The sequence below is a fragment of the Balaenoptera acutorostrata genome, chromosome 9, assembly GCF_949987535.1.
Source record: "Balaenoptera acutorostrata chromosome 9, mBalAcu1.1, whole genome shotgun sequence".
NCBI classification, from domain to species: Eukaryota; Metazoa; Chordata; class Mammalia; order Artiodactyla; family Balaenopteridae; genus Balaenoptera; species Balaenoptera acutorostrata.
Window position 1 is genome coordinate 43,899,184 of NC_080072.1, and position 26,720 is coordinate 43,925,903.

The following is a 26,720-nucleotide window of genomic DNA, read 5'->3' on the forward strand; positions in this document are numbered from 1 at the left end:
ATTGTACATACAAAATTTATTGTACAGGACTTCCCAGGTGGCGCAGTGGTTGGGAATCTGCCTGCCAATGCAGGGGACACGGGTTTGAGCCCTGTCCGGGAGGATCCCACATGCCGCGGAGCAACCAAGCCTGTGTGCCACAACTACTGAGCCTGCACTCTAGAACCTGTGAGCCACAACTACTGAGCCTGCACGCCACAACTACTGAAGCCCGAGCCGTGCCTAGAGCCTGTGCTCCACAACAAGAGAAGCCACCACAATGAGAAGCCCATGCACCGCAACAAAGAGTAGCCCCCACTTGCCACAACTAGAGAAAGCCCACACACAGCAACAAAGACCCAACACAGCCAAAAATAAATAAGTAAATAAATAAATTTATTTTAAAAAATTTGTTGTACATATATGTAGATTTTTTTAAAGAAAAAACACCCATGACTCATTATTCAGATTGTGAAATAGAATATTGCTAGTACCTCAGAAATTCCTGTAAGCTCTTCCCTGTTCATATCCCCTTCATCCTCACTTCCTTATTTTTATGTTTATCATTATTCTTTTGCTTTTGTTTATAGAAAGTCAATATCCCTTGGTTAGATTGGATAGTCTAATATATATATTTCAAATATATGCTGTTGCATAGCATAGGCTCTGTCTTTCCAGCCTGTGGCATCTATTTTCTCACCATCCACTATGGCTAAGCCCCTGCTCCATATTTTTAGATTTTTACCAGTCAGCACCCTATTTAAAGGTACTCATTTCTGAATTAGTTAGGGTGAGCAAATTGCTGTAAAAAATAGATCCCAAATATATAACCACCTAAATTAAATAGAAGTTTCTTTCTTATTCACATAATATTACTGGAATGTTATATTAATGGGCAGGTGAACAATTCAATAGGGTAGCCAGAGACTCAGCTTCTACCATGGTAGCCCTAAGGTTGTCTCCTCTCTAGATAACTGTATGTGGAAAAGGTAGGAATGCCATGTGGGAAATTTTTACTGGCCAGGCCTGGAAAGGTGACATCATCTCTTCCTATTTCATTAATTATATTATAGTCATGCAACCATACCTAATATTTTAAAGTGGGGTGGGGTGGGGCAGCTGAAAAATGTAGTCTCTGGCTGGGTAGATACTTCCCAGTGACAACTCTATACTAGGAAAGCACAGGTTTTGGTGACATCTCTATCACAGTTCATATATATATATATATATATATATATATATATATATATATATATATATAATATTCTGTGTGTGTGTGTGTATATCTTAAAAAATTTTTGTCTGGTTTTGGACAAAATGTCCAAATTTACCATATTATTTACCATATTTAGTATTTTGCATTCTGTTCTTTTCACTTGTGAGATTCATCTCTATTGATGCATGTAGCTGTAGTTATTTTAATTGTGTAGTATTTCATTGTAAAGTATACTTCAGTTTATTTATGCATTTATTCTTAATGGACATCTGGGTTGTTTTCAGTTTTGAGCTATTACTGACAATGAGCATTCTTTTAGATGTCTTTTACACCTGTAAGAGTTTCCTTAGGATATGTACCTAGAAATGGAATTGCATGTTCAACTTTTCTAGGAGATGCTAACCTATTTTCCACAGTGGTTGTAACAGTTTATATCTCATGCCTCCAGCAACGTATGAAAGTTCCTCTTGCTCTACATTCTTGCCAATGCCAAGTATTGCAAGACTTTCAAACTTTTGCCAATATAATGGGCATCTCATTGTTCTTTTAATTTGATTTCCCAGGTTACTTGTGTGGTTTAGTGTCTTTTCATATATTTATTTGCCATTTGGGTTTCTTTGTCTGTGAAGTGCCTATTCAATTCTCCTTTCCATTTTCTTTTTTGGGTGTTTGTCTTTTGATATTGATTTATGAACATTATTTTTTATTTTTAAAAATTTTTGTTTATTTATCTATTTTTAGCTGCGTTGGGTCTTTGTTGCTGCACGCGGGCTTTCTCTAGTTGCGGTGAGTGGGGGCTACTCTTCGTTGCAGTGCGCGGGCTTCTCATTGCGGTGGCTTCTCTTGTTGCAGAGCATGGGCTCTAGGCACACAGGCTTCAGTAGTTGTGGCACACAGGCTTCAGTAGTTGTGGCTCACGGGCTCTAGAGCTCAGGCTCAGTAGTTGTGGTGCACGGCTTTAGGTGCTCCACGGCATGTGGGATCTTCCCGGACCAGGGAATGAACCTGTGTCCCTTGCATTGGCAGGCAGATTCTTATCCACTGTGCCACCAAGGAAGGCCGAACATTATTTATTTTTGAATACCATGCTTTTGTCAGTTTTCTGTATTGCAAATATATTGTACATGTTGTGGTTTGCCTTTTCAGTTTCTTAATAGTGTCTTTTGATGAATAAGAATTCTTAATTTCAGTGTAGTCAAAGTACTCAATCTTTTATAGTTTACTGCTTTGTGTCTTTCTTAAGAACGCATTAGTTAGCCACAGCAATCAGACAAGAAAAGGAAATAAAAGGAATACAAATTGGAAAGGAAGAAGTAAAACTGTCACTGTTTGCAGGTGACATGATACTGTACATGGAAAATCCTAAAGACATTGCCAAAAAAAATACTAGAATGCATCAATGAGTTCAGTAAAGTGGCAGTTTACAAAATTAGTATACAGAAATCTGTTGTATTTCTATACAATAACAATGAACTATCAAAAAGAGAAATTAGGAAAACAATCCCATTCACAACCACATCAAAAACAATAAAATAAACAATAAAATATCTGAGAATAAGTCTAAACAAGGAGGTAAGAGACCTGTACTCAGAAAACTGTAAGACAATGTTGAAAGAAATTGATGACACAATCAAATGGAAAGATATACTGTGCTCATAGATTTGAAGAATAATTATTGTTGAAATGAACTTACTACCCAAGACAATCTATAGATTCAATACAATCCTTATCAAAATAGCAATGGCATTTTTCATAGAACTAGAACTAACAATTTTAAAATTTGTATGGAAACACAAAAGATCCCAAATAGCCAAAACATTCTTGAGAAAGAACAAAGCTGGAGGTATCACTCTCTACAAAGCTACAGTAATCAAAACAGTATGATACTGGCACAAAAAACAGACATGTAGGTCAATGAAACAGAATAGAGAACCCAGGAATGTTCCCAAATTTGTATGTCTATTCAAGTCCTTTGCCCATTTTAAAATTCAGTTATTATTATTATTATTATTTTGCCATTTGCTGTATAGTATGGTAGCTTTATATTTAACTTTAAAAAAAAATCTAACAATCTGTTTTCCAAAGTGGCTGTAATATTTTATGTGCATGCCAGCACTGTATGAGGGCTCTAACGTCTCCCTATCTTCATCTACACTTGTTATTGTCTGATGTTTTATTATATCCATTCTAGTGGGTGTGAAGTGGTATTTCATTGTGGTTTTAATTTACATTTACTTAATGACTAATGACATTGAGCACCTTTTCCTGTGCTAATTAGCTATTTGTATGTCTTCCTATAAATGTCTTTGCAAGTCTTTTGCCATTTTTTAATTGGGTTGTTTGTCTTATTTATTATTGAGTTGTAAGAGTTCTTTATGTATTATGGGTACAAGTCCTCCGTATGATTTGCAAACATTTTTCTCCATCTATGGTTTGTCTTTTCATTCTCTTAATACTGTCTTTTGAAGCATAAACTCAAAAAGTTTCCATTTTAATGAAGCCCAATTTATCATTTTTTTCTTTTATGCCTTGTGCTTTTGGTGTCATATCTAGGAACTCTTTGCCTAACCCAAAGTCATGAAGCTTTTGTCCTCTAATTTTTTTTAGCAAATTTATAGTTTTAGTTCTTATATTTAGGTCTATGTTCCATTTAAAGTTAATTTCTTTGTGAGGATCTAAGTTTTTGTTTGTTTATTTGTTTTAGCTTTTTTTTTTTTTCTTTCCATACAGACATCCAATTGTCCTGGCACCACACACCATGTTTTTAAAAAGACTATCTTTTCCTCACTGAAGTGAATTGTCTTGGCACATTTGCTGAAAATCAACCATAAATGTAAGGGTTCATTTCTGGACTCTCAATTCTATTCCATTGATCTATATGCTTAGCTCATTGCCAATACCACACCATCTTTTTTTAAAATTCTTATTGGAGTATAGTTGATTTACAATGTTGAATACCACACCATATTGATTCCTATAGCATTGTAATAAGTTTTGAAACCTTGAAGTGTTAAGTTCTTCAACTTTGTACTTCTTTTTCATAATTCTTTTTGGCTATTTATAGAACTTTTACATTTATACATACATTTTTGGATCACCTTGTCAATTTCCACAAAAAAAGCCTAAAAGCATTTGTCAAAAACTGTGAAAAGTCTGAGATTTCACTCTATTGCAAGCTAACAAGTAACGGAAAAAGTGTACAGACTCCTACTTTAATCAAATATTCCAAGGTCTTTTTGTCCCAATTTCAATCTTCCTATTCATTTTTAAAAATATTTATTTATTCATTTGGCTGTGCTGGGTCTTAGTTGCGGCATGCAGAATCTTCGTTGAGGCATGCGGGATCTTTAGTTGCAGCATGTGGGATCTTTTAGTTGTGGCATGTGGGATCTAGTTCCCCGACCAGGGGTGGAACCCCGGCCCCCTGCACTGAGAGCGTGGAGTCTTAACCACTGGACCACGAGGGAAGTCCCGTAGTCATTCTTTTTAATTGCTTATTGTTGCCCTTACAAAATACTGAGTTTAGCTATTTAAATACATACCTTTGTTGATCTTTCCGTAGGAATGCACTTTCCTACTATAGCTTCAAGCCAGACTCCTATCTATTCTTTAAGACCTCCAGATCAAACATCCTTCCTTTCCTCTCCTGTTTCTGCACCTTCTTCATATCTTCAGTTGGTAGTAATCTTTCCTATCTCTGACCTCCCATAGCACATTATCTCTATCTTTGTATGACCCGACTTGTTTTCCTTTTGTTGTTTAATTACACATCTTTTTTTTTCAGTAGAACCTGTATATTAATAATGTCTGTATCTCCCCTAGTATTCTTACACAGGGTCTTGATCAATACATGTATTTGCTGAATAGGGATACAGTTTTTTTTGTGTGTATGATTTTCCTGTTCCTGACATTAGGTGAATGTGCTCAAACCATAGTACAAAGAAATCCCAGGCTTTAAAGTTAAAAAGGATTCTGGGTATGTGGCTTATCATTTAATTCTTTGAACAAGTATTCAACCAGAGGTCTATCTTATCCTCTGTTTTGAAACAATCTTGTGTTAGCATGCTATGAAGTACAATAATATAGACAACCAAAAGAACTTGTTCATTCATTTTTTCTCTTTGAAACTTCTCTTTATTTCTGTTTTGACCTCTTTGATACATGGATTGATATTGTGGAAGGAAGACTTGCATTAAGGATCTGTACCTTAGCTCATTCAGTGAGCTAGCATTTACAAATTATTGTGCAAAGCAGTCTGTGATCAATGGCATTACCTACTAGATGTATAGCTGCTACCATGCTCCCAAATTAATATTTGAAAGGTTAATTTTTTTAAGTGAATGACAGTAGTAGTTTTATTAGATATTCTTTTTCTTTCTTTCTTTCTTTTTCTTTCTTTCTCTCTTTCTTTTCTTTCTTTCTTTCTTCCCTTCTTCCTTTCTTTAAGAATAACAGAATAGGGCTTCCCTGGTGGCACAGTGGTTAAGAACCTGCTGCTAACGCAGGGGACATGGGTTTGAGCCCTGGTCCGGGAAGATCCCACATGCTGCGGAGCAACTAAGCCCGTGCGCCACAACTACTGAGCCTGCGCTCTAGAGCCCGCGAGCCACAACTACTGAGCTCATGTGCCACAACTACTGAAGCCCACATGCCTAGAGCCCATGCTCTGCAACAAGAGAAACCACCGCAATGAGAAGCCTGTGCACCGCAACCAAGAGCAGCACCCGCTAGCAGCAACTAGAGAAAGCTTGTGCAGCAATGAAGACCCAATGCAGCCAAAAAAAATTAAAAAAAAAAAAGAATAACAGAATAAAATGAACTATAGGCTCCTCAAAGCAAGTTTAAATGATTTGACCAGATTCCAGCATGGAATAAAGTTTCCATACTTCATCTGAAATCTTGCACTAATTCTTCCAATGTTTCCTGGAAAATTCCTAGAACTTGTAATAGAATGTGTGAATTATGCTAAGCAGAGCACCTGACTGGCTCACAACAGAGTTTGAACTACTTTTTCTAAAATTTTTAATTTTTTAAAAAAATGAGGTATAATTGACATACATTATATTATTTTCAGGTCTACAACATAATGATTCAGTATTTGTTTATGACCTATTTTTTTTTCTATTGGTACGGTGAGCCAAATGTCGCTATAGTATACATATACATAATAATATGAAAATAATATGTCTAAAGGGAGATTGGCAGAAATCCTATAGTAGAATATCAGGGTCTCTCTTTAGGAAATGATAGCTTCTATTTTGATATGGGGAAATAATTCCTCTTTGACAGACCTCACTAAAACTTGGACTATAGAACTACTTCTCTTGATCTTATCTTACAGAAGAAAGCTATGATAATACATAAGGCCAATGGAGTTTTTGTTATTTTGTTGCCTGAGGTTTTTCTTGAAGTTTCTCCATGAGATACATCTGTATTACAAAACTATTAGATTCTTCTTCTGTCTTAGAAATCTTCAAAGATTTCCACTTTAGCAGAATGTGGCAATGATAATAACTTGGGATACTACGACAATAATCTGTTTCCCTTAGGTCTCTCACATGTAGTGTCCTTAGATGAGGACGAGGATGTTCACTATCCTCTATCGTGCAGCTCAACTGCTCATCTCCTTAGCATAAACACTGGTTTGAAAAACATTTTGGTTAGCACATGTAGAAGCCAGGGAGTTTTCTCTTCCCAACTCCACAGTGATTAAACGCTTTTCAGCAAAGTTCTTTCTGGCAAAATCTGTTTTCATAGCAAATTACTCAAACCAGGTCCTCTTCCTTTCCGCTTCTTCTGCTTGCAGCGCTCCTCCCACTCTTCTCAAAACTGGGGAACTCTTACTCATCCTTCAAGATTCAGCTCACATGTCACTCCCTGGTGGAGGCTTCCTCAACATGGCAGGCCGAGCCGGTTCCTCCCTCTCAGCTCACAGCTCGGCCTTTACCACCGTGTAACAGGATTATCTGTTTTCGGGTGGGTCTCGCCCCCAGGGTGTGAGCTTCGAGGTTGGGGACTGTGTCTTTCATTTTTCTGTTTGTGTCGTCCAGCATGTGACACACAGTAGGCTCGGTAAAGTTGAGTGACTGAAACTCTATGACTGGCGACCTTCTGCCACAAGGAGCAATAATATCCCATCCAGGTTACTGTCGACATTCCACAGGGGCCCAACTGCAAGAGCTCCAGATGGCACACCGGTTCCCGCCAACCCAGCGTTTAAAAACAAACAGCTGCGGACGCTAGGCAATAGAAGGTGGCCCTCACGAGGACCGCCTTTGCTGAACCCAGGCGGGTTAATAACCGCCAGCTGAGCCGGCAAAGGCGAGTTTGGAGTTCGCTCAGTTGAGGGAAACGCTTTCCTTGAGTAAAATCAGCGTCCTCGAGGTGTTCTCTAATTCTGGGCTGGAGACGCTGTCCGCTTTTTTCTAACGGTGACAGGAAACCAAGGAAAAACGTGGGATTCAAAGATTTGGGGGCTAAATCTGCTCGCAGCCACTCAGGTGCGAAGCTCGCGGTTGATGCCGAGCTGACGTCTGTGAGGACCCACGCCTTACACTCTGCGGCGCCTGCCCCCAGGCTCAACGCCCACCCCAGGCAGCCACTCCCTCAACCGCCCGCACTCTCCGCGCCCCGCCCAACTCCTGCGCGATGAGCCACCATTCTCGCGAGAACTCAGCTACTCTCGCCTTTTCGAACCGCGGGATCTCGCGAGAAGCACCCCAGGAGCCGGCCTGTAAGCTGCTGGGGCGGTTCTTGTAGCCGCAGCTGCTGCAGCGCTCGCCGCCGCAGACGCCTCCGGAGGGATCCAGTTGGGGGGAAAGCGGAGGTGTCGCTGGCCCCGGCCTGTGCCTGGACACTCAAGGGGGACTACAGGTTCGAGGGTGACTGGACTCAGTTTGGAGAACTCGGTGGGGGCGGCGCTGGAGGCTGGGCTTTGGTGGGGGCGGAGGGCGAGTTTGGGCTTGAGAGCTGGACTGCTCTGGTGGTGGTCTGGACGTCCCGGACCCTGCTAGGGGACCGTGGGTGAGGTTCTGGGCTCTGGCCGCTGGCGCCCAGTTCGGAGAGGCAGGGAAGGGAGTTGGGTTTCGGGGGTGCTGTTTTTGGGTTGGGAGTACTGAGGCCTTTCCCCAGAGATGAAGGCGATACCCTTAACCCTCCTTCCCAGGGCAGAGGAACAGTGTGCGCCGCCCCTTTTCTGTCATCCTGGGTTAACGCCGCGAGGTCCTGAGGAGGGTGCATCACAGTAGGGGCTAAGGTGGCCCGAGTCTCGCTTTGGGTGAAGAGGAGTGAGACCCCAATAAGGTGTTGAGTGATTTTTATGCTGTAACGGTATCACGTGCGGTAACGCTTTGTTTTCCCCAAACTTGCACAGAAAAGCTGCTTATTTTTTTCTTTTTCAGATTCAAGTCTCCTCACACCCTTTATCCTCGGGAATGGGGTGCAGGGAGGTGAGACATCACTTAGTAATTTGTTAGTGTGGGCGCAATGTGACCATCACTGGGCTTCACAGATTTCCTACTAATCTTTCTCCTCAGTATTTTGAGTTCATGATGAGAAGTCACTAGTCCAGACATGCTAAAGATAGAGAGTATCACTCGCTTGTCGCTTTATGCACTTAGCATATAAAATTTACTTAAATGTTTTTTAATCTTTAAGAGTCTTCATGCTTTTTATTTAACAATATCAAAGAAAAATAGCAGTATATTGATTTTCTTTGGACAACTGGGTACACCACCCCCCCTACAATTTGATCAAGACTTTAGAGAGGGAGTTACAGATAAATTTTGAATGAAATAGATTGTAGAAATTGGTATAAGAGATGTAATAAGGGGTGCAGCTATACCGGCCAAAAAAGTTTGTGTACTGGAGAGCCCGTCCAGGGTTGAAGCCCAAGCCTTGACAATGAGGACTGTAGTTGTCATTAGAATACAAAGCGGAAAGCAGTGAAAATACTTGGGAGAGGATTTGATGGTGGATAAAGACTGTTAAAAAAGTGTGTGAGGAGAATTATTTTTGAAGGTGTAAATGTGTTTCATAAATTTCCTAACATTTCTCAGAGTTTATGACCTAACTGGTATTGTTACACATAAAGACAAAGTGGGAAGGGAGGTTCTGAAGCATGGAGTATGGCAAGGAACCATGGAGTCAGGAAAGCTTTCAGTGTCTTGACAATGTTTTTGAGATTTCACCTTTTTTTTCTCCCAAAAAAACTTTCAGATGGGCTTTTTACATTCTGTATGTCACCCTTCCACCAGTCTGAATTTTTTTCTTTCTCAACCTTTCTTCTAAGCGTTGTGAAAATTTTTTATTATTAGCCATGAGGTTACAAACCAATATGTCCTGCTTTGTGGCTTTTTACATTAGGTGACTTAGCGAAGTGTTGAAGTGACCTGGAAAATATTATGCACCTTTCAAAGGAATAGGTTATGAATAGCAAACTCACATGCCTTCAGATACTAGGCATATGAAAATAAAAATGAGTCAAATACACTAAAGAGTTTATGCCTCATCTAAGAGGGTTATCCAGTTCTCACGTTCACCTGATCAGTGCCATAATGAATATGGGCCCAGTCTTCAGCCTTCTCAAGAGAACACAGGAAATCTAAATTTTTGCTTGCAGTTCTCCTGACTTTTAAAAATATTGACAACTACCTGAAACAGTTAAAAATAACTTCATGTGGCCCAAGCAAACCCAAACCTGTCAGTAGTTGTATCCTGCTCTCCAGGTTTGGACCTGTGTTATGAGTAAGAATTAATAAATTTTACAACTGGAAAAAAAAAGAGTTAAAGTAAGTATGCCAATTAGTTTGGAATTTCAAACCTAGGAGTACTTGTGGGAAAATGTCAACTCTAATTGAAAACAGGTGAGTTTAATAGCCAAGTTTAATAGCCTTTAAATATGGTAGGGCAGATTGAACTGATACTTAGTAATATTTTAACTGTGGAAATAACTGAAAAAACCCTCTCAGTATTTATGGTTTAATAACTGAGGGTTCTGAGCAAAGCAAAGGTATCTTGTAAGGGAATTGATTTATTGAGAAGCCCTTTATTGTATTTGCGATTAATATGTAAAATAAATCTAGGAAACCCTCTACTGACTCATCTATGCTTTTGAATGTTTATTGTTTGCTGTACCATCACACTTTGTCTTCCCAGTCATTGACTTTTATTGGAAGCAATATTGATTCCTTGGATTTTATTCCGTGGCAGACGGGGTAGGGGGGAGGGGCATCGAGATGGGAAGAAATGGGAAGGGGAAAGTGTGAGATGAAGCAAGCACTCATGTGCTTCTCTTTTACATTATCCATTACAAGATTGATTTGAGTTAGCTAGTTTTTCTTGTAAGAAGAATAGGTATTTTGATTGATTAAACACAGTGCCTTATACATAGGAGAGCTTAATGATATTTGTGGAATTGAACCCCGTGGATTAAACCACATTTACCCATTAGTGAGAAGTACTTTAATCACATAATCTGATTCATACTTAGTTGGGCTGTGGGGAATGGGAGTTTAGAGGTCAGTCCTAAGAAAGAAGTGAATCTTAGGCTTATAAGAGGGCAAGGTGAAGGTCTTCGATGGGAGTAAGGGTGAGAAAGGAGGCTAGGTGAGGGAGAGAGTTTGAAAAAGGAAGATAGAAATGGTCAAGTACCACTTAGACTACCGTGCAGTTTTACAAAGAGCTCTGCCTTTTACAACTAAATTTATCATAACTTATGCAAAGACTACATAGAATATTGGGTTTTTTTTAATAGATCTTTATTGGAGTATAATTGCTTCACAGTACTGTGTTAGTTTCTGTTGTACAACAGAGCGAATCAGCCACATGCATACACATGTCCCCATATCCTCTCCCTCTTGAGCCTTCCTCCCATCCTCCCTTTCCCACCCCTCTAGGTCATGGCAAAGCACCGAGCCGATCTCCCTATGCTATGCTGCTGCTTCCCACCAGCCAACTGTTTTACATTCGGTAGTGTATATATGTCGTTGCTACTCTCACTTCGCCTCAGCTTCCCCCTCCCACCCCATGTCCTCAAGTGCATCCTCTATGATCCTCTATGTCTACCTCTTTATTCCTGCCCTGCAACTAGGTTCATCAGTACCTTTTTTTTTTTAGATTCCATATATATGTGTTAGCATACGGTATTTGTTTTTCTCTTTCTGACTTCACTCTGTATGGCAGACTCTGGGTCCATCCACCTCACTACAAATAACTCAGTTTCGTTCCTTTTTATGGCTGAGTAATATTCCATTGTATATATGCGCCACATCTTCTTTATCCATTCATCTGTCGATGCACCTCCTAGAGTAACGGAAATAGAATATTGGGTTTTAATCAGGACTACTTTGGGAGTTTGCAGACTTAGTTTTCTTTCTTTTAGCCCAGTCTTCTTGTTTCTCTCTTTTAGCCCAGTCTTCTTAGGTCAAGTTAGTCTAATACCTCTTCATCCAATCCCTGCCTCTCTCTGGTGTGGGAAGTGAAACAGGAGAAGATGTGTATTCTGTGAGGTGTTCCTCTTTGAGAGTTTAAAAAACATCCTGAAGAATCTGTTATGTATTTTTGGAGATTGTTTGTTGAAGGAAGAACCATCATTTTCCTCTCCCCATGTTTCTACATGACTTGTAAAGTAAGGAAGTTCTCTTGGAAGCAGCTTTCCCCTTCTTTCAACTCCTTGGGTGAGATGCCCTCTCAAGGAAGGATTAGGTGAGGACTGGAGAAGGAATTGAGTATGCTTTTGCTCAGTGACTTCTGGTTCTGTTTTTAGAGCTCTCAATTCTTAGGACATAACATTCTCTACTCCCCTGTAGGGTGGATTTATCTGAGCAGGCTGGACCCTATGAGGGAGAAGGAAATGAAAAATAAACAGTTTTAAGTTTAGTTTACAATTGAAGTTAATAAGCTTTTTTGGCCACTGATTTCAGCTGTATTTTTATCTTTGTCTGACTCCTTTGTTTGTTTGTTTCTTTGTTGGTTATAAACCCACAGTAAGGGAGAAAGATGCTCATTAATGGAAGAAGAACTATTTTGAAATCTTGTCTCGTCTTGGATAGAATGTTTATTAGGGTTTAAGCTAATGTTGCATTTCCCTACTATGGCTCGCTCTGGTTTACTTTGGCATCTTGAAACTGAGACCTGCCTTGTTAAGCAGGTAGCAATCTAGAGCTCAGAGATGGAAGGTAAGCAATCAGAATTCAAAGAGATGCTCTTTGGGAGAGGATTAAGAGGTTGGTAAATGTTCGATGTAGGCAATGAGAATACAGTGAGCTAAAATACTTGAAATAGTAGAAACTTGACATTAAAGAGGAAAGATTTTATGTGGAATATGTGACCTTATGTCACAAGATTTCTGAAGATTTGTAAGATGCTAAAAGGTATCTATGCCAATAAAAGCATCTTTTTAAATCCTAATTAATAGTTTAATTATATTTTTCTGTTTAAAAATGTAAGATATCTGATTACATGGTACTTATTTTTATCTTTGTAGTTGAAATGAATGGTCTGTTAGTACTTTTGGTCATGAACTGAAATTAACATTTGTTATTTGGTTGAGGGTGAGAGTCTGTCACAGTGAAGTACTAATTGAAGTACTTGATTAGAAACTATGAATAACACTTTTCTAAGGTCATTTAACATTGTAATCATACTTTTCTACTTGGAATACCTTATTTGGGATCACTTAGATCTGTGTTTAAAGCCGACTGTTAGCTCTGTGACATAAGTTACTTAACTACTCTGAGCTGTTGTTGGCTCACATGAAAAATGGAGATAGAACACAATTGTCAGGAGTTTAAGAATGAAATGAAATAAAATATACACAAGTGCTATGTAAATAGTAAAGTGAATATAACTTGTCAGCCCTTTGTACTGTGTTTATGCTCAGAAAATAGCATACTGTCTGGTGATCTTAAGACACATCAGGGGAATTTACATTTACATCTAGCTGTCTCTTATAGGGAACAAATTCAAATGGCTATTTACAGCCTTGACAATATGACTCTTCCACTGGAAATTACAGAAGTTTTTTTCTTTTTCTTTATTCTAGTCCACAATGAACAGTAGGAATCTCCTTCTTGCTTTTCATGTTGGCATTGACTATCCATTGACTGATATCTGGTATTCTAAGTAATCTTTTAAAAATTGAAATATAGTTGATGTACAATATTATGTTAATTTCAGGTGTACTACATAGTGATTTGACATTTGCATACATTGTGAAATGACAATGATAAGTCCATTAACTATCTGTCCCAATAAAACTTACTGTATAATAGTACTGACCATATCCTTATGCTGTATATTACGTCCCTGTGGCTTGTTTCATAACTGGAGGATTGTACCTCTTAATCCCCTTCACATATTTCAACCCCCCACCTGTCTCCCCTCTGGATACCACCTGTTTGTTCTCTGTATCTGTGAGTCTGTTTTCATTTTGTTTTGTTTTCTTTGTTTTTTAGATTCCACATATAAGTGAGATCATATGGTATTTGTCTTTGACTTATTTCATTTAGTATAATACCCTCTAGATCCATCCATGTTGTTGCAAATGGTGAGGTTTCTTTTTTTTTTTTTTTTTTAATGGCTGAGAAATATTCCGCTGTATTTATGTACCACATCTTCTTTATCCATTCGTCTATTCATGGGCACTTAGGTTGCTTCCATACCTTGGCTATTGTAAATAATGCTTCAGTGAACATAGGGTGCACATATTTTTTCAAATTGGTGTTTTTGTCTTCTTCAGGTAAATACCCAGAAGTTAAATTGCTGGATCATATGGCAGTTCTATTTTTAATTTTTTGAGAAACCTTTATACTGTTTTCCCTTGTGGCTGTACCAGTTTAACATTTCCACCAACAATGCACGAGGGTTCCCTTTTCTCCATCCTTGCCAATACTTGTTATTTATTTTGTTGATGATAGCCATTCTGACAAGTGTGAGGTGGTATCTCATTGTGGTTTTAATATGATTAGTGATCTTTTCATGTGTCTGTTGGCCAGCTGTATGTCTTCTTTGGGAAGATGTCTAGGTCCTCTGCCTGTTTTTTGTTTTTTTTTTTTCTCTGCCTGTTTTTTAATTGGGTGGTTTGTTTTTTTGATGTTGAGTTGTATGAATTCTTTGTATATTTTGAATATTAACCCATTGTTGGATATGTTGTTTGCAAATATCTTCTCCCATTCAGTAGGCAGCCTTTTCAGTTTGTTGATAGTTTCCTTTGCTGTACAAAAACTTTTTAGTTTGATGTAGTCGTATTTGTTTATTTTTCTTTAGTTTCTCTTGCCTGAGGAGACAGATCCAAGAAAATATTGCTAAGACTTATGTCAGAGAGCTTACTGCCTATGTTTTCTTTTAATTATAATTTGTTTTGGTGTGGACATCTTTGGGTTCATCTTGTTTGGGACTTTCTGTTTTCCTGAGTTTTATAGTTTCAGGTCTTACATTTAAATCTTTATTCCATTTTGAGTTTGTTTTTGTATATGCTATGAGAAATTAGTACACTTTGATTGTCTGTATGTAGCTGTCCAGTTCTCCCAACACCATTTATTGAAGAGGCTGTCTTTTACTCATTGTATATTCCTGTCTCCTTTGTTGTAGATTAATTGACCATATAAGTGTGAGTCCATTTCTGGGTTCTGTATTCTGTTTATTGATCTGTGTGTCTGTTTTGATTTGTAGTGTAGTTTGAAATCAGGGTGCATGATATTCCAGCTTTGTTCTTCTTTCTCAAGATTGTTGGCTATTTGGGATCTTTTGTTTCCATGCAAATTTTAGAATTATTAGTTGTAGTTCTGTGAAAAATGCCATTGGTATTTTGATTTAGACTGCCTTGGGTAATATGGTCATTTTAACAATATTAATTCTTCTATGAGCATGGTAAATCTTTCCGTTTGTTTGCGTTGTCTTCAGTTTTCTTCATCGATGTCTTATGGTTTTCTGGGTCCAGGTCTCTTACCTCCTTAGATGTATTCTTAGTTATTTTATTCTGTTTGATGCAGTTGTTAATGAGATTGTTTTCTTAATATCTTTTTCTGATAGTTTATTGTTAGTGTATAGAAATGCACCAGATTTCTGTATACTGATTTTGTATCTTGCAACTTTACTGAATTTGTTAGTTTAGTGGTTTTTAGTAGTGTATTTAGGATTTTCTATACTTAGTAACATGTCACCTGTAAACTGGGACAGTTTTATTTCTTCCTTTCTAATTTGGATTCCTTTGAATTCTTTTTCTTGTCTGGTTGCTATGGCTAGGATTGCCAACACTATGTTGAATAAAAGTGCGAGAGTGGGCATCCTTGTCTTGTTCCTGATTTTAGACGAAGTGCTTTCAGCTTTTCACTGTTGAATATGGTATTGGCTGTGGTTTTGTAATATGGCCTTTAATATGTTGCGGTATGTTCCCTCTATACCCACTTTGTTGAGAGTTGTTATCATAAATGGATTTGAAATTTGTCACAGGCTATTTCTGCATCTATTGAGATGATAATATGATTTTTATTCTTCAGCTTGTTAATGTGGTGTATCACTTTGATTTGCGTTTATTGAAAAATCCTTGCATCCCTGGGATAAATCCCACTTGATCATGGTATATGATCCCTTTTATGTATTGTTGAATTCAGTTTGCTCATGTTTTGTTGAGGATTTTTGCATCTGTGTTCATCAGAGATACTGGCATGTAATTTACTTTCTTTGTGGTATCTTTGCATGGTTTTGGTATCAGGGTGATACTGGCCTTGTACAATAAGTTAAGAAGCATTCCTCCCTCTTCAATTTTTTGTAATAGTTTAGGAAGGATGAGTGTTAACTCTTCTTTAAATGTTTTGTAGAATCCACCTGTAAAGCTGTCTGGTCCTGGACTTTTGTTTGTTGGGAGTTTTTTTTAATTGATTCAATTTCATTACTGGTAATTGGTCTGTTCATATTTTTTTATTTCTTCCTGATTCATTTTTGGGAGATTTTTATGTTTCTAGGAATTTATCCATTTCTTCTAGATTGTCCATTTTATTGGCATATATTTGTTCTTAGTAATCTCTTATGATCCTTTGTGTTTCTGTGGTGTCGTTTGTGATTTTATTTCTTTCATTTCTGATTTTATTTATTTGGGCCCTCTCTTTCTTGATGAGTCTGGTTAAAAGTTTATCAGTTTTGTTTATCTTTTCAAAGAACTCATAATTTCATTGGTGTTTACTTTTTAAAAATTTTTAATTTTTTAGTCTCTATTTCATTTACTTCTGCTCTGATATTTATGATTTCTTTCCTTCTACTAATTTCGGGTTTGTTTGTTCTGCTTTTTCTAGTTCCTTTAGGTGTAAGGTTAGGTTGTTTATTTGAGAGTTTTCTTGTTTCCCGAGGTAGGCTTGTATCACTACAAGCTTCTTTCGTAGAACTACTTTCGATGTGTCCCAGAGATGTGGATTGTTGTATTTACATTTTCATTTGTTTCCAGGTATTTTTTGATTTCCTCTCTGATTTCCTCAGTAAACCATTGGTTGTTTAGTAGCATGTTTTTTTAGCCTCCACATGTTCGTGTCTTTTGTAGTCTTTTTCTTGTAGTTTGTTTCTAGACTCATACTGTTTCCAGAAAAGATACTTAATATAATTTCAGTATTCTTAAATTTATTGAGGCTTGTTCTGTGGCCTAGCTTCTGATCTGTCCATTTGCACTAAAAAGAATGTGTATTCTGCTGGTTTTGGATGAAATGTTCTATACATATCTATTAAATCCATCTGGTCTAATGTGTTATTTAAGGCCAATGTTTCCTTATTGATTTTCTGTCTGGATGATCTGTCCATTGATGTAAGTGAGGTGTTAATTAAAGTTTGCTACTGTTATTGTATTAGTGTCAGTTTCTCCCTTTATGTTTGTTAATATTTCTTTTATGTATTTAGGTGCTCCTATGTTGGGTGCATATATATTTACAATTGTTATATCCTCTTGTTGGCTTGATCTCTTTATCATTATATAATGTCCTTTTACTCTTGTTACAGTCTTTGTTTTAAAGTCTATTTTGAACCCTGTAGGAATATGTGGATAGGAAGGGAAGGACAACAGATCTTGAGTTTAGCTGGAAGCTTCACCAGCTTTAAAATTACAGACAAAATAGAGATTTATACTGGCCTGTACTTCATCTTGGCTCTTGTATATTTTCATTTCATTGGCAATCTTTGGATTGGTGGAGTGGAGTATTTTCCTTGCCATGGAATATCAACTTGCCTTCGAAAGTTACCAGTAAAAAGCCCTATATATGTTGCATTTTTATGCATATGTGATAAACCTTATTTTCCCCCACGGCATTTTAAAACAACTTGAAATCTAATCCCATTAACTAATTAACTGGATATATGTACCTTATGAATTTATTTAAATACTTAGAAAAATTGTGTTTGGGTAACGGTATTGAAATTAAAATACTCAGTGAATGATGAAAAAAAATAAAAAAATAAAGTCTATTTTGTCTGATATAAGTATTGATGCTCCAGCTTTCTTTTCTTGCCACTTGCATGGAATACCTTTTTCCATCCCCTCAATATCAGTCTGTATATAACTTTAAATCTGAAGTGAGTCTCTTGTAGGAAGCATATATATGGTTTTTTCTTTATTGAATCTGTTCAGCCACTGTCTTTTGATTGGAGCATTTAGTCCATTTACGTTAATTACTGATAGGTATATACTTTTTCCATTTTAATTCTTTGCTGGTTGCTTTTGTAGTTCTTTGTAGTTCTTCTCTTCTTTTGCTTTCTTCCCTTGTGATTTGATGACTGTCTTTAGTGTTACGTTTGAATTTTATTCTCTTTTTTGTGTATGTATCTATTATAGGTGTTTGGTTTGTGGTTACCATGAGGTTAACAAATAGCCATATGCACTTGTGCGCGCGCACACACACACATGTATGTGATTGTTTTAAGTTGATAGATCTCTTAATTTTGAACAGATTCTAAACACCCTAAATTTTTACCCCCTGCACATTTAATATTTTTCGCATCATATTTCAAATCTTTTTGTTATTGTGTCTTATTATGGATATATATTATTACTTTTGTCTTTAGCCTTCCTACTAGCTTTATAATGGTTGATCTCTTACCTTTACTGTATGTTTGCCTCTACAAGTGATACTTTTCCTCTCATAATTTTCATATTTCTAGTGGTGGCCTTTTCTGTTTAGAGAAGTTCTTTCAACATTTCTTGTAAAGCTGGTTTAGTGATGCCGACCTCATTTAGGTTTTGCTGGTCTGTAAAAGTCTGTTTCTGCTTCAAATCTGAATGATAACCTTGCTGGATAGAGTATTCTTGGTTCTAGGTTTTTTTCGTTCATCACTTTGAATATGTCAGGCCACTCCCTTCTGGCCTGCAGCTTCTTCTGAAAAGCTGATAGTCTTTTGGGAGTTCCTTGTATGTAACTAGTTGGCTTTTCTTTCACTGCTTTTAAGATTCTCTATCTTTAACTTTTGTCATTTTAATTATAATTTGTTTTGGTGTGGACATCTTTGGGTTCATCTTGTTTGGGACTTTCTGTGCTTCCTGAACCTGAATGTCTTTTCCTTTCCTAGGTTAGGGAAATTTTCAGCTATTATGTCTTCAAGTAAGTTCTCTGGCCCCTTTCTCTCCCTCTTCTCCTTCTGGGACCCCTATAATGTTAGTACGCTGTATGTCGTCCCAGAGGTCTCTTAAACTATCCTTATTTTTAAAAATTCTCTTTTTTTTTTTTCTCTTCAGCATGGGTGATTTCCAGTACTCTGTCTTCCAGATTGCTGATCTGTTCTGCTGTATGATCTAATGTACTGTTGATTTCTTGTGTATTTTTTATTTCACTTTATTGTATCTGTTTGGTTCTTCTTTGTATTTTCTAGCTATTTGTGAAACTTCTCACCATGTTCATTCATTCTTCTCCTGAGTTTGTTGAGTATCTTTATGATCACTACCTACCTTGAACTCTTTATCAGGTAGATTGTTTATCTTCACTTCATTTAGTTCTTTTTCTGAGGCTACGTCTTGTTCATTCATTTGGAATATATTCCTCTATCTCCTCATTTGGCCAAATCTCTGTATTTCTTTCAGTGTATTAGGTAGGTTGCTTATGTTTCCTGATCTTGAAGTGGCCTCATGTAGGAGATGTCCTATGGGGCCCAGCAGCACACTCCACTCTGGTCACCAGAGCTGTATGCTCTAGAGGTGCCTCTTATGTAGGCTTCATGAACCTTTATGTTGTGCTGGGGCTGAGTACTGTGAGTGTGCTGGTAGGCAGGGCTGTCCCCTGTCCAGTTAGCTGTGCCTTATGTGGTGGCTGCAAGCCTCCTGGAGGGCAGGGTAGGCTTCTTGTGTGGCTCTCTACAGGGCCTGGTGGGCACAGGGCTGGTGCTGGCTCACTGGAGGGTTGTGTTGGGTCCCTGGCACTAATCGGCTAGAGGGAGGATTCCAAAATGGAGCTTGTCTGTACTGGTGTTATCATGGTAGAACAAGCTCCCCAAAATGGCTGTTGCCATCATTTCCTCCCCCAAGGGGTGTCCTGTTGGCCTCCTGCCTCTCTGGGAGGCTCTCCAAGATCAGCAAGTGGGTCTCACCCAAGCTCCTTTCAAACTGTTGCCTCTGGTCTGGGACTTGGAGCATGTTGAGATTATGTGTGCTCCCTTTAAGAGCAGAGTCTCAGTTTCCTAACACCCCTTCCCCACCTCCCACGCTCCCAGACATAAGCTCTCCTGTTTTCAAAGCTAGACGTTCTGGGGGCTTGTTTCCTGGTGCACAACCCCTTGGACTGGGGAACCTGCTGTGGGGCTTGGACCCATTGCTCCTTGGGGAGGACCAGTTGTGATATTCCTCCCATTTGTGGGTTGCTGACTGAGTGATGTGGGTCCTGACAATATCGTGTCTCCGCCCCTCTTACCCCTCTTATGTGGTTCCTTTATGTCTTTAGTTTTGGAAAATCTTTTCTGCTAATCTTCAGGTTGTTCTTATAGATAGTTGCTCCGTAAGTAGTTGTAATTTTGGTGTGTCCTTGGATGGAGATGAGTTCAGGGTCTTCCTACTATACCATCTTGGCCATCTCCTCTCTTCTCTGTAATTTGAATGCCAGGTGGGACAGCAGAGAAAAGCGAAAAGAGAATATATTGTAGAGAGAAATGGCATGACATTTTAAAAATCATCTATTGGGATACTGTTATCATCTCTAAAAAAATTTTTATTTTTATTAATTTGTATTATTTTTCTTTAAGATCTTTGACTATCATTGCTGGTAGCAGATGAATAGAAAATTATCTTGAGTTTTCTGTTTGTGGACTACGTTAAAAGTAAATTTAAAAGCTCAGATACCTGAGGAAGTATCTCAGGGGCATAATTGTGCAACAAAATGTTTTTATACTTTTCTCATTCTTACATGGTCATGCAAATAGTGCTGAATTATTTTAAAGGTAATTATTTCATTCAGGGCAGTTTGCTTTATACAATGCAGGATTGAATCTTATTTTTCTCACATCTTGAGAGCAAGCGATGCAGTCTGCTCTGTCCTTTTGGCTCCTAATTTGTTAATTTAGAATTTTCCTAGAGAAGTTCCTGTAAGATGGGTAACTGTGGGGCACTATTATTTTCTTCTTGTTGAATATTCCAAATTGCCTGAGTTTCTCTTTTCAAAGAGAGAATATTTAGTTATTAGAGACTAGTGAAGTTATAAAACTGTAATACTGAAAGTATTTTAAAATCATTAATACTCTAGTGTTTGGAAGAGATAACTAAACGGCAGATTAGGCCTTATTACCTGAGTTTGATAAAACTTATTTATTGTACCATATGAAGAAAACAGCAGAACTTCCATTTATACTTATTTTTTTTTCACTCAATCTCTTTTTCATTTTTTGTGTATATGTAATATATACATAGTACTATTTATATACATGTACGTGCATTGTTTATATATATGTATGTGCAGCTACTCAAGTTAGTTGAATTGAAAACATTAAGAAAGGGAAAAGGTGTCATATTTTAGAATAAAAGTGGTATGACATCTTTGATCATCTTTGCTTCCCTAGTGAATGATACTTTTTAACAGTAACCTTGAATACTTGTTGGCTTTGAAATTGTTTTACGAGTACTTTGAAAAATTACTTATAAAAGTAGATTATTTTGAGTAATTTCTTTCTGAATATGAACATGCAATGCATTGCATACAATTTTGGACAGTCACCAAAAAGCAAAGAAGAAAATGGCATCTTAATCCCATGACCCAATGATAATTGCTTCCAATCATAAACACATGTATACACATACATGTGCATACACACACACAATTGGGATCATTCTGTATGTAATGACTTAAATTTTTTATTTTGAGAAATTAAAATAGTATAACAAATACATAACTAGGTTTAAAAGTGAACATTCCCTTCCTCCTCCCCTTCCCCCTTTCCCTCTCCTTCCACTTCCACTATAAATTCTTTGATAAACATATTTCTCAGGATAAAAATTTAAAACTGGGATTCATGTGTTAAAATGTGTGACACCCTCCAGGTTTTACAGTTTATATTCCCACAAGCCTGAGTAGCCTTTCCCCCTGTTCTTTAGCCATCACTGGTTATCATGAAAACAAACCAAGAAATCTTTGACAATTTGATCAGTTAAACATCTCAGATTTAACTTGGGTTTCTTATATTACTAGTGAGGTTGAATAGTTCCTCTTTACCCCTTTTTGGCAGCTAGTATTCTTTTTGTAAATTGCTAACTTAATGAACTCTGCATGTTTTTCCATCATAGTGTTCGATTTTTTTTTAATATGATTTATAAATATTCCTTATATTTAAGATTAAAGTCTTATCTGTTATTTACATTTTTATAGCTTTTCATTTATCTTTTATAGTTTGAATTTTTATGTAGTCTAACCTAATGCTTTTTGCAAGTGGTTTGCAGTCCCAATTCTGATCCCTGATGAAGTTTTCACTAGTCTTTGTTGCAAATGTGAGCATAAAGTGTCTGACTGCATGTTCCTGTTTCTCATATTTTTTTTCCTCTGATTTGAGGCTTAGAAATTCCTTCTTTATTCTGAGAGTCAGATAAATGTTCACTTATATATTTTTCTTAATTCTTTATGGTTTTGTGTTCTACTTTGGTTTTTTTTAATAATGTGGAATTTGGGAGAGATACTATGTGAGGAAGGAAAGGATTTTCTGCTGAAATAGTTGACCAGTTTTTTAGAACCTCTCTATCTAACCTTGAATCTGTCATCTAGCTATCTGTCTCTTAGTGATTTGAAATGTGACCACTAGCACTTTTTATTTTCTGGGCATAGCGTTTTGATGGGTTGTGTATTAAACTTAAGAGACAGTATAGTATGGTGGAAGAAGCACTGAATTTGTACAGATGTGTATTTGAGTCCTAGTTTATTTATTAGCTATGTGACATTAGGCAAATAACATAATCCCTTTAAGCCAATTTCTCAGTTTTTAAAAAGAGATCACTTTTATATAATAGATACCTCTTGTGTCTTGTAGGCTTGGTATATGGATTAGCATAGAAAATGTATATGAAAATCCACCTTATTATCCAAGGCTTCCTGAATTAGATACTAGCATCTAGCTCCTGTACCTCTATCCTGCTTGAAAAATCTCACTGCATATTTTGGTGTAGTTCATTTAGTGCTGAGGCATATCTCATACCTACCACCAGTCTGGTAACCTTTCCAAAGGAGGATGGCTTGACCTTATTGTTCAGGAACCCATTCTGATATGTATTGGTCATTGCTTATTATTCTATCATATATGGTAGTAACAGCCACATATGGCTATTCAAATTAAGAGTTAAAATGGAAAATTGAAAATTCATTTTATCAGTTGTACATTTCAAGTGTTTTATAGCTGCATGTAGCTAGTGGCTACTTTTTGGACAGTGCAGACATAGAACATTTCCATTATCAGACAAAGTTCTGTTGGGCAATACTGCAGTCTAGAACTTGAATCATACTTAGGGCCTTTTCTAGCCTATTGAATTGAGGGCAGGTAAACGAGCAAAAATCTGAAAGGAATGGAAGGTAATGGGATAATGAATGGGTCAAAATGCAACAGCATAGTAAAAGTTATATGAAAAATATAATATAACTTATTAAAAAAGCCTCTCAGAGGGAAAAAGAAAACATTGTTTAAAAGTCTGACTTTGTTTAAAGGGTCATGGAGGAAAAAATAAAACATTGTTTGAGTCTGACTTTGTTTAAAGGGTGCTGGTTCTTAGGAGTTGAATGTAATCTCCTTTGATTTAGGCACTTCATCAGCTTATTGGAGATTTGCCTATATTAAATTTTATGTCAAGGTGATTTGCTTCAACTAAGATGTTTCCAGTTTTGAAGGCAATACTAGTTAGTCATAGAAGAAAAGGAAAAATAGGGACATACGCATAGAAAATAAAACATTAAGTTTTTTTAGGAAATTAAAAAAATCATATATGCCTTTTAGTGGGTTTTAAGAATTTAGCACTATAAACAGCATCTAGTCCATTATAATGCTAATTATGTAATGTAGGTATTTAGAAAATGCCTAAGATAGGGAAAGATTTTCAACCATTGAGCTGTTTAAGGTGTGGGGGGGGAATAAATGAAATGGTTCTTGAAGTGTTAATGTCTTAAACAAGAAATCAGCAAAATTTCAGTTTTTATTACTGAATATTATTATTTTATTATTTATTTACAGAATTTATAGAAATTCTATAAAAGTAATAAAATCAATGAACTCAGAGATTTTATCTCCAGGTCACCTCTGGAAGATCAAGGGCTGAATATGAGCTGACTTTGGAAGTCTTACATTTTGGTGGATTTGATAAGGAATTCCTTTAAATAGACAAAGTACCCTACTTTTAATGTAAAATTCATGCAGTTTTATTAAATCTGTTTGTTAGTGTATCCCTAGCAGTTAGCAAAATGCCTGAAAAGGTACTAAGTACTCAATGAATAGATTTTGAATGAAAGCATAAGTCAATTGAATTTGATATCCTGGAACTAGTTACATAAAATTTAGTCAGATATAATCTAACTGTTATAATCAGGGTATAAAAATATCCTGAATAAAATTCTCAGCTTTATTTACTTGCCTTATTTTAACTGCAGCAAATAAGAAAAATATAAGTCTTGACATTTGAAAGTGCTTCTGTGAGATTTAGGCAGCTTTGAGGAATCTTTTGGGGAATATTAGGAGTCATTTGATAATATCTTTAAAAATGTTTCCAGGGATATTTGTTATGTTCCCTCTTTTAACACCATTTTCTTAGTGTATAGTTCCTAAGAGCAAGTATTAGCATTAGATACTTTTTGGTCATTTGAGGATGAGATTCACATGATAGGTGGGTATGATTATACAATATTATTCTTTTTAAAGACAAGCAACTAAGTTAAAGACTCCCTATAAATCTTCATAATTTGTATTTCCTCTTCTCTGGTGGATTCTGTTCAATGAAATGCCCTTTGGTTTCTTTCATCTTAATTTTATTAATTAAAACATTTTGTAAAAGTTTACATATAGCGTGTATACTGAGGTGTGGGAACACACATATGAGTTATCCTTTGTTCTTGCCCTCAAGGAGTCTTACAGTTTAAGGGAAGACTTGTGGCAGAAGCATATTCTACCAACGCATAATGATGGAGTTCAGAACATGCTTCCCCAAAGTATGGCATCTTCACGTATTGAATACTTTAAGCAGAAGGAATTAGAGCAACAGCATGTGCTGGAGCAACTTTCTGACCTGCCTCTAAAGCAGGTCATAAAACCCTCATGAGAGCTGTCCCTATACCTAGAGGAAAGGAGCATCTTAGCTCCGAAGGTGAAGGAACATAGAAATCTGAACAAGAGATAATGCTAGTAAGTTTTCGTCCATTTACTATACTCTTTCCACGATATTCCACTCTTCATCAGACTTGGCATAAGAACACTCAGGTTTGTTTTTTCGGGCCTTCATTTGCTTATGAAGGCTCCAGTGTTGAATAAAATTTACATTAAATAAACTTGTATGCTCTTCTCTTGTTAATATGTCTTGTTACAGGGGTCCCAGTTGAAAATTTAGAAGGGTAGGGGAAAAAGATATTTTTCCTCCCCTACAATATGTATTGACCATATTTAAGCAATCAGAAACAAAAACAAAACTGTAGGTAAGCAGTAAAATTAAACAAGGAAGAAAATTTCCATAACAAAGCCATTTCCAAATACTTAACTGTAGCCCCCCTCCCAATTATGAAAACAATGTATAGTATATTCAAATAGTATAAGAGATACAATGAAAAGTAAGTCTTTCTTTCTCTCATTTCAGCCTTTCCTCAGAGGCAACTAGTTAGAAGTTTTATGTGTTATTTCTAGACATTTTAAAAAACATATAAAAACATGGATGAGTGCATACATATTTTTAAAATACATTGGAGTACATAATACATATCTGTACCATGCTTTTTAGCATAACATTATATCTTGGAATATTTTTCTTATCAGTATGTATCTTATTTTTACTGGTTGCATGATACTGTGCAGATTTTTAACCAATTCATTTCTGACGAACATTTAGATTGGTTCTAGGTTTTTGCTGTGACAAATAGTGCTGTGAAGTCAAGGAGATAAAAGAGATGTATGTGTTTTGTGTGTGTGTGTTAGTATAGTGGTATGTATAATTAGAACAAGGGCTGAGCAGAATCTTAAACTTTCAGTGTCATACCTAGGCAGAATGTGTTGGACAATAAGATAGACAGACCCTGAAGTAGTTCCCATGATCCCTGCCTCCTGGTGTTTGTGCCTTTGTATAATCCCCTCGCCTTCAGTGTGAGCAGAATTTGTGACTTCCTAGCCAAAAGAATATGCTAAAGGTTATGGAATGTTACTTTCCTAGTTATGTTACGTAAGACTCCATTTTGCTAGCAGACTTACTATCTACATCATTGGCTTTGAATCCTACTGCCATAAGGAAATGAATTGTTACAATCTCAGTAACCTTGGAAGTGGATCCTTCCCCAGTTGAGCCTCCAAATGGGGATCTAATTATGGTTGACACCTTGATTGTAGCCTTGTAGAGGATCCAGCTAAACTATGCCGGATTCCTAACCCACAGAAACTAAGATAGTATATGGTATTGTAAGCCACTGGGTTTGTGGTAATTTGTTATGTAGCAAGGAGGTTGTTATGTCCAAATGAGAGAAAAAATTTAAAAATTTTAAGCTTCTCGGATACAGCAAGAATATTCTGATAAAAATAACTGAAGGAGTTTTCACAGAGGTTAGAAACTAGGATGATTTGTCTGTTCTTCCAGAGATTTAAATTTACTTTTAAGCTGAGTGAAATATTTGTTTTATATCATAGTTACTATAGGAATGACGTAAGGTTTTTTTTTAATTAATTAATTTATGTATGTATGTATGAACGTATGGCTGCATTGGGTCCTCGCCACTGCGCGTGGACCCTCTCTAGTTGCAGCGAGCAGGGGCTACTCTTCGTTGCGGTGCGTGGGCTTCTCATTGTGGTGGCTTCTCTTTGTTGAGGAGCACGGGCTCTAGGCATGCGGGCTCAGTAGTTGTGGCTCCGTGGGCTTAGT

General features: G+C 37.0%; 1 protein-coding gene across 4 annotated transcripts in view; it reads left to right on the top strand.

Moving 5' to 3' along the window:
- The first annotated feature begins 7,904 nt into the window (after positions 1-7,904).
- The window catches only part of BTBD10 (BTB domain containing 10), an 83,609-nt gene continuing 64,793 nt past the window's right edge, over positions 7,905-26,720 (top strand). For 2 of the 4 annotated variants that reach the window (XM_057552135.1, XM_057552138.1), the window contains exon 1: positions 7,934-8,068. The gene's annotated coding sequence lies outside the window, so the exon portion shown is untranslated. Of the gene's footprint in view, positions 8,069-8,360; positions 8,498-8,595; positions 8,644-26,720 lie in introns of all 4 variants that reach the window. The other 2 variants (XM_057552140.1, XM_057552139.1) reach the window with 2 other exon arrangements.